Genomic DNA, 8,788 nt, shown 5'->3' with positions numbered 1-8,788 from the left:
GGACTGAGAAGTGAAGACAGGCAGGAGGGTGGGAGTGGTGCTGTGGCCAAGGTTAGCCCGAGCTTTCTTCAGATCAAAACCCAGCAGGCTGAGCCAGACAGACTGTCAGGAGAACTTGACACCCAGGCGATCACTGAGTCTCTGTCTTTCTGACCATCGCAGGCACTGAACTTCTAACCCCGATTGAACCACAGGCTCCAGAGCCATGGCGCTGAGATGGGTTAGCCCTTAGAGAAGGGAATAGATATCATGATCTAGGGCCCATGTCGATCATATACTGTATTGATCGCCAATTGCAACTACTGCTGAAAATGCAGGATTGAGAAGGAGAGAGCGAGCAAGAGACAGAGTGGGAGGGAAGGCAATCAGCTGTGGCTTCTTGCTACGCTCAGTGCTCCTGTTTCTGGCTGTTGCGGTTGCTGACATTGCTGCATAGGAGGAGATGGTGGTTCCTGAGAGTGTTGTATGAAATGCATACGGCTCGTGCATTTCTTTGAAGACTGCCCTGTTTTACAAGTGTATTCTGGTATTTTCATTGAGGGAGAAGTCATGAATGACAAATCACAAACTGCTGCGGATTTGCTTGAATGACAGCATAGAGAAACTCGAGCGTGAGCACAGCATGCTGGTGTGTAGAAGGCAGCACTGCTGTGGACAACACAGCGGTTGTCCTCTAGCACCAGAGGCATTCTGTGTTTTGTGAGCTGTGACAGCGAACTATTGACAGGCACGTGGCTCAACACTGTTGTTCAGGGACCACTGGCTACTGAGCTGACCTTTGACACCCCATCCATGCGCTAGCCTTCATTGTTAGGGGTAGAGGAAGTGGGAGTAAAGGGGAAATAGATGACCCTTGGGCTCCAAATGTTTGGATCCTCCTTCCCCCACAGCTTCACCCCTCCCATCCCAACACTATCCATCCCTCCCCCTTGCCTTACCCCTCTTCCCCCACACACTCCACCTTATGCCGATCAATGACAGTTTCATGTGGCTTCTCTGGGCTTGCAGTGACGTGTGTCCTATTGATTTATCGACATTACTCCAGGCAAGCAAACCCAGAAGCCCCCTCTCTCAGTAGGCAGCCAGGCTCCAACCCAGCAGAGGCGTACCTCCCTCTGCGCCGGGTGAGCCCGTGCCAAGTCATCCAACTGTACCAGTATCTGGAAGCAGCAGCGCATTAGTTGCATACAACTGAACAGTATTCTAGTGTGACTGCATGTGTGCGTATGTCACTGAGAATGCTTTTAAGCATCACCCCTCCCTTTCCCAGTCTAGTTTCAGCCTGTCCCCCCTCTTCTCCTCTGCCCTCCATGAGACATGTAATAGGGACAATGAGTGAGACACCCTGGCACTCACAAATGCATTTACTGTCGCCTCCAATTTCCAGAGGCGACTATTCCACTTTTATGGTTAAAAGGTTCTTTTCTTTCGTCCGTGTCAATGTCATGCCTATGTGGTCATCATCCTTGTGGCTATTGCTCTCATCTCCCCTTTTTGCTGTCTTTTACTGAGGGGGGAGGCTCAGACCAGCCCACCCTTTTACACTCTTCCCCACCCCCCTGACTCTCCTGTGTCCAGTGAAAGGCCAGTGTATTCAGGGAGGGGAGGGTAAGAGGGCATCTGGACACTCCCTGTGGCCTGGCTAGCCGGTGATGTGGGGGGTTTTCAGAGGGGAGGTGATCCAACACCATTAGGCTAGGACTGTGGCGATGGCAGCTGGCCCCAAAAAAAAGGAAGAGGAGGGGGGTCAGGGGCAGCTAAGAGATCAGTGACCTGGCCACAGTGTCCAGCTGGGGGGGTCATTTCACAGTCCACCTCCAGCCACGTGCTGGATGACCATCTGGGGATCTGGCAAACCCCACAACAGAGGTAGAATCATCTTCTTAGTTGCAGAGATGGACAACAACAAAAGTCAAGAAATCTGTCAGCCTAATCCGGAGTGAGGTGGGAGGGAGCACTGCAGCTGCCTGTTGTTGTTTAGTATTAAGTGTGCAGAACTACTTTTTAATGCAATAGGGTTGAATGTTTGCACTTCCAAGAACTTTAGTCTTTGCGAATAAATGCAAATAGATTATTTACTGCTTGAAGTGTTACTTGTTTTTCAATATATTTTTCTGATTTTCTTAACAAAGGAATTTCAGATATGAGTTTTATCAGTATCATACATTTCCAGACACCACAAATAACTTGCATTGTCTAGTTTCCAAAAATTTTGTTTTTCATCCCAATAGAAACGAACAAAAAGCAGCAAAACTTCGCATCAAAATAGCTCCAACCATTCTACGTTTTGAAATTAATTATTCTTTCATTTGATGCGACATTCATGAGTTTACATTGTCACAATTAGTAAAGATAACTATAGTTCAGATATCTTTGAGAAACGGGAGGTGTCACACAGGACCCCAGATGGACCACCGGATTCTCTTTTAGCTAAGCTGCTCAGTTTGATGACTCTGATCAGAGAGCAGCAGATGAGCACCGGTTTCTTGTCATTTCTAACCTGACCCCTCCTTCTTTGTCTCCACCCCTTCTGTCTTCTGCTTCCAAGCTCTGTCCTCCCCCATCTTTTCATCGTCTTCTCCTTCTCCCAGAGCCCTCTGTCTTCGAACTGTTTAAGGTGATCGAATTTTCCCCATCCTCCCAACGTGGTCGGAGGGGATCAAAGGTTGCTGACCCCAGTCTGATTGTAAAGATTTCTGTGAGGAAACTCCATCATAAATAGAAGTCCTGCTAAACAGATCTGACCTTCTAGATGTTTTTATGAGCTTAAAAAAAATCACATTTTTTGATTTTAGTGGGGACCTTGTAATCCCTTTAACATTTATCATTGTTCTGCTAATGAAAGTGATCTTTGTGTTCATGTCTGATAGGCTTCTAATTAGATTCACATAGACCCATGTGGAAATGATCCAAAAGATGAGCCAAGGGAGTATTGGAGTGGTGGAGTTATTGCTCTCAGAAACACCAAAGTGCCACAATGTGCTGAAAGAAATTCATAAATGTGGTGGCGGAGTGGGGTGAGCTGCAACTGTGCACCAATGTAATCTTTGGTCAGCACTTCTTCACGGCCAATACCATGAAAGGAGAGAAATGCTCCTCTGAAATTTGATTAATTGCTGTCTCTCCGCCTCTCAATCCAAACATTGGTGGAAATGGAGGCCAGTTGACAGGACAGATACATCAGCCTCGGGACCTGCAAGCCCCTGGCAAGCAGAGGCATTTCTTATCCTGTAACAGGATATCCACGTACACTGAGGTGTGGAAAAGTGAGAACTGCATCGTCTTCATTTGGCCATAACAAGGGAGAGAGGGAGGAAGATTGTGAGGAGGGAAGGTATGGGGAGGAGGGGGGACAGCCAGCCAGCCAGGCAGGCAGGCAGCTCTCTAGGTTGGGCTGAGGCGTATCGATTGATTTCCCAATAGCCTCTGGTCCATGAGCAGCGAACTCTGGCCCCGGTTGCTAGGTGACCACACCATCCAAGATGGAGAGCGGGGTGATGAAGGGTGACAGCAGCTCTGAGGGTCAGTGGGGCCACTGGTCATTCTGCAGCCCCTCTGGGACACTCCGGACATGCAGATAATGCAATGAAATTGGACCTCAGCTTGCAGCGAAACTCGGGCAAAGCAGAAATATAGAAAAACAATATCAGAGCACAGTGTTGTTGTGTGGCATATTTGTTGTGCTCGGCTGTGATCGATGCTCGGTCAACATGTACTGTATCATTGCACGCACGTTGCCATATGCACGTTTATGACATACATTAAAACAGAGTACAATTGGAAAGCAGCTGTTAGATCAGTTTTTTATGAGGTTTCAGGTTTCACGTCACAGCATCTTCTGCAAAAATAGATTCCCTGAAAAATATTTATGGCACCCGTGTGATTTCAAAACGGCCGTTGACCATATATGAAAATATTGATTTGGAAAACAAAGGGCTATTCAGATAGTCATTGTCTAAAACATATTGCCTAAATTTGAAAATGGAGGTTATTGTCTTCTTGCAGTCACAGTAAAAGTACACCACAGTTCTCATTACAGAGCCAAAGCAATTTACTGAAATGTACAATTTACAAGCAGAAGAGGTCGAGAAATTTATTGTCATGGTTCTGCCAATATAAATATGCAGCACAGAGTTCCTTTTGTCCGGAGTGAAATTTTTTATGCATTGTCGTTGTAGGCTTAAATGCAGTTTATAATATAAAGTGCTTTTCCTTTCTGCAGACTGATTATAGGCGTGCAAGTAGAATGTTTTACAGCTTTTTATTCCAACTGTGGTTTATGATAAGACATCTTACATGAACATGTGTTTTTACTTATATAGTCTTCTGTTTTAAATAATCAGTCAGCGAAAGCTTCAATTTAAAAGCATTATAAATCTTCGTCAAATGCAGGCTACACACAAATGGCAAACAGTACAAAAGAAAAATACTGTAAACATGAACTGACCATAATCTATATCACATATTCCACAATGATACATGATACCGTAACGCTTTTCTACATATCGATTGTTCCACTGCGCGAGTGAAAAATGATATGGAGGTAAAAGAGAAGAAGAAGAAGAAGCAGAAGTAGGAGGAGGAGGAAAAGAAGAAGCACGGGGGGTGGAGGGGTGGGGGGATAAACTGGGAGACAAATGTAAAAGGATCTACCTCACACTGTAAGCTTTGCACTGAGACAGAAGTTACCAGAAGGCAAAAAAGCAGCACAGAAGGGGGTGGGAGGTTTGTGTGTGTACTTGTGTGTGTGTGTCGGGGTGAGGGTCATGGGGAGAAACCCATTCAGTCAGCCCTGAAAGGCCACCTTGCATTCTTGCAGTTGCCTGTGTTGTTCCTGTATGAAGGATTTCCCTTCATCCTGTGCCATGCCTCTAATGTCCTCCTCAGAAGGAGCCTGAGTTTTTTCATGTCTGTTGGAGTTCCATATCCTGAGGAGGGAGGACTTATGTGTCTTTGTGTGCGCGCTTGTGTATTTTCCTTCCTGCTATCTATTAATAATATTGGGGAGAGAGACAGGGAGATAGAAGTGGATGTTTGCTTTGGTATAAGGCGAGATGTTTCTCTGTTTGCAGCCCTAAGCTGTGTGAGTATTCAGCTCTTAAATATTCCCTTCCCTTGTGATTTCAAACTATCTTGTGCCCTAAAGGGATGCATGGACCTCCCTGGCCAAATATCCACATACCTTTAACAGCAACTGGCAACTGACTTTTTTTTAAATGGGAGAATTTAGGGCTTGGTGGCTGGAGACAGAGTTAAAGATGAGAACAAATGGAACAGAGCAAAAGTACAGTGCTGGATATAAAGGCAGCCATTTATTAGGAGAGATTGGTACCTTAAAGCTTCAAAACTCAAAAACTGTAATAAGTGAAAAGCATGAGAAGTTCAATACAAGCTAAATGTTTTAACTTATCTGCCTAAAACCTTTTTTTTCTATTCCAATCTCGTCTTTGAGAAGCATTCAGTCCTACAGTTCAGTCCACCTGCCTACAGCTGTGAATGTTTTCCAAAGCATTTTTTTCCCCTTTCATCAGGAGAAAGTTACACACTCTCGTGTTTTGTCATGTAGATCACTGTAACTTTAATGTAACGATTGAATTGCTTTCAATTTAGTCAACTTGATCAGAATGCTTGTACTGATTTTAAAATGACGATGCTTGTTTGTATGGCGTGTATTTGGGAGTTCATGCCAGGTTTCATGGTGAAAAATCAGAACAGCTGCTCTTTCAGAATTGATTGACATAACAGGTCTTTTGACTTTACCTCCAAATTGCTGATACGTGATCAGGGCTTTTTCTTATTAAAAGAACAACTTTGCTTGGTGCATGTATAACCAGCCTTTAAAAAAAATTATGATATGCATGACCATTTTCTCATCCACCATCACTCTGTACGCTCCAAAAGCATATGTCTGAAGAGTTAATTTACAGGTGGAAGAATAGTGTTTGATAGCACCGAGTGTGGGGCTTGGGGTGCGGCTGAGTGCATGTTGTGTGTGTTTATAGCAGTGCAGCTCAACTTTACTGTCTGAGTTAGTTTGTTTAAGGATCAGGCAAAAGGGCTATGACTCTAAAAGTCACTGCTTTGAGCTGACCCTCTAACCTGAATTTATCTGTCACAATCACTAATGTGACTCTGAGACTAGCAAAAGGCCTCACTCTTAACAACCAAATGATTCTACAAAAAAAAAGTCCTGCATCAAAGGTATTTGAGCATTTCTTTAACTTCTTTGTCAGCTGCACTCGAATCACTATCAGTGTACGTCCCAACATCTGATTACTCACACATGAGAAGAGTTTTGACATAATTTTAGGTCAGGCTTTGCTGTTTATTAATGTGCCTTCTACATAAAATGACTTGAATAAATTACCATTAAGGGCCTCTGCACCCAAGAGAGTCCTGCAGTTGTGTATCCGTGTGTGCGTGTTGATCCGTATGTGTGCGTGTGTGTTTAGCAGCACAGAGCGAGGGGGAGGTGGATGGAGATCGTATCAATCGCCAAGCCAGGCCATTGAATGTATTGATTAGTTACCTTTCTTATTAACATGCTGATTAAAGAGAGAAGAGAGAGAGAGAGGGAGAGGGAGTGAAAGAGAGGCAGATGAGGCTGCACACACACACGCACTCCTTCCCTCAGCTCGGATGGACGGAGAGGAAGCAGCAGCCGATGCCGGGGAAAAGAAAAGGATGCAGAGTGGATTTAACAGCCGAGCAGGGAAGGAAAATCAGGGAATAATTGGGAAGAGGAGGAGAGAGGGAAGCGAGGAGCGGATGCAAGAGAAGAGGAGGAGGGTGAGGAAGAGGAGGAGGTGGTGGCAGTGGTGAGGGGGTGGAAGCAAAAGGGAGGGGGTGGTGGTGGTGGGGGGGAACCTGACTGGAAAAACCAGGAAAAAGAGAGAAACCCTGCTGCCTTTGATCCCCCACCAAGTTACACTGGCTGGATAGGCTGACACACAGTTTTCAGCTGGTAGACACACACTTTTACACCCACACACACTCTCACAAGCTTATACACACACACCTGAAAGCTAGCGTAGACACACACTCACACACCCTTAGAGACTGACAGGCCTTGGCAAACGCATGCATTACCGCAGCCGAAAATAGCTGCGAGTTTTTATGTGATCAATATGTAGATGCTTTTTAAAAGGTATTTTTATCTGTTAGTGACCATGTTAAGCAGCATGCAACAAGGGATTTCTTAAGATGCACACCAAGGTTGCCTGAGAAAGGGCGTGTTTTATTCCGATAGGGACCAGAAGGTGTGAAGGGCAAGATGGAGGAAGAGAGGGAGGGATGAAAAACAGAGGATGCAAACTTGTTTATGTGTATGTTAGTGTGGAGGCATTTGAGTTGGTGTGTCTGCTTGTTTCTCAGTAATTTTGCATGTAAGAGAAGAACGTGGGTTTCAGTGTTTCACCAGGGAGCCGACTCTCATTAGAAATGGACATGTGCATGTTGTCTCATTTAGAAAAATAGCTCAGGCTGTTTGCCGCATACAGTAATATGGTGACATTTTCGGTAATGTGTATTTTGTGCAGTGTTGCTGTGAATGTATACCTGCAGCTTGCAGTGCTAACAATCCAGGCCCAGAAATGCATGTGTGTATTATACATTAGGCCTTGTGTTGTTCTTGCGTCTTGTTTTTCTTTAGCATGCGTGATCTTTGTGTGGAATCTTTTTAAAATTCACTCAAAGTATGTGTCTCTCGGCCCTGGCGTTAATCTGATCTCCAATCAGAAAACAAGTGGAAAATGACAACAAAACAAATCCACTGACTGAGACCAAACTCTTTTTTTAACATTATTTGGTTGCCTAATTACTAAAATATATTATTTTATTTTTTATTGGAAGGGAAAAGGGTTGAAAATGACCTTCACAGTCCTTTCCCCCTACAAATGTTATTTTTTTTCTTCTTTTTTCCTTTTGTGTGAGTGGGTTTGATTAATTTTGCAAATGATATTCATGTACATTCATGTGACAGCTTATTGGCCTCCACTTAACACTCAAGCCCCAGAAAAATAAATTGGATTAATTATTACTAAACCCCTGCACTTTCAGCAACAACACCTATATGCAATTAAAGCTTAGACAAAAAAAAATTGTAGATGTAAAACACAGTTACAATTTAACATATTTGTCTCAGTATAAGGTGATGAACATGAAAACATAATTTCTGACCGACCTGCACAGTTAAAGCACCAAATTTAAATCATTTTTCAAAACTTGGTGAAAACGTCTGAGTGCAGGGCTTCGTTTACTTCCACTGCTCCCCGACTAACATCGTAAAGCGCTAATTGTTTAACTTTTACGAACTTGTAATGAGCACTGACTCAGAAATAGACACATGCACAGAGAAAAGGGGGGGGGGGGAATAAACTCAGACAAGTTGCAACTTATCGACCTTTGCACCCCCTTGAGCTCCATTTTGCATAAACACTTTTTCTTTTCTCCCCTCGCGGACGGGGGCCAGCAGATAATTTCATTTACATAAAGAATGCAGAGCCAATTACAGAGGGACATATTTGCATTTTATATGAAAAATAGTTGTAGGGCAAATAGGAGGCTGTTTAAAATGCACGGATCGATATTAACTGATGTGCGCTCACACACACACACACACAAACACACGCACACACCTACACTTTATCCCTTACAACTTCACAAAATAAAAGCTTTTATCTTCCCATAAATAAAATAAAAAAATTATAAAAAATCCGAGAGATGTTTTAAACACCTTGATATGCTGTTCGAAGGGAAAATATAACAAATGAAATCATTTAATTTCTCC

Source organism: Pundamilia nyererei, unplaced genomic scaffold (assembly GCF_000239375.1).
Source record: "Pundamilia nyererei isolate P.nyererei 1_Seehausen unplaced genomic scaffold, PunNye1.0 scaffold00090, whole genome shotgun sequence".
NCBI classification, from domain to species: domain Eukaryota; kingdom Metazoa; phylum Chordata; class Actinopteri; order Cichliformes; family Cichlidae; genus Pundamilia; species Pundamilia nyererei.
The sequence above is the reverse complement of the archived record's forward strand: the minus strand, read 5'-3'. Positions refer to the sequence as shown.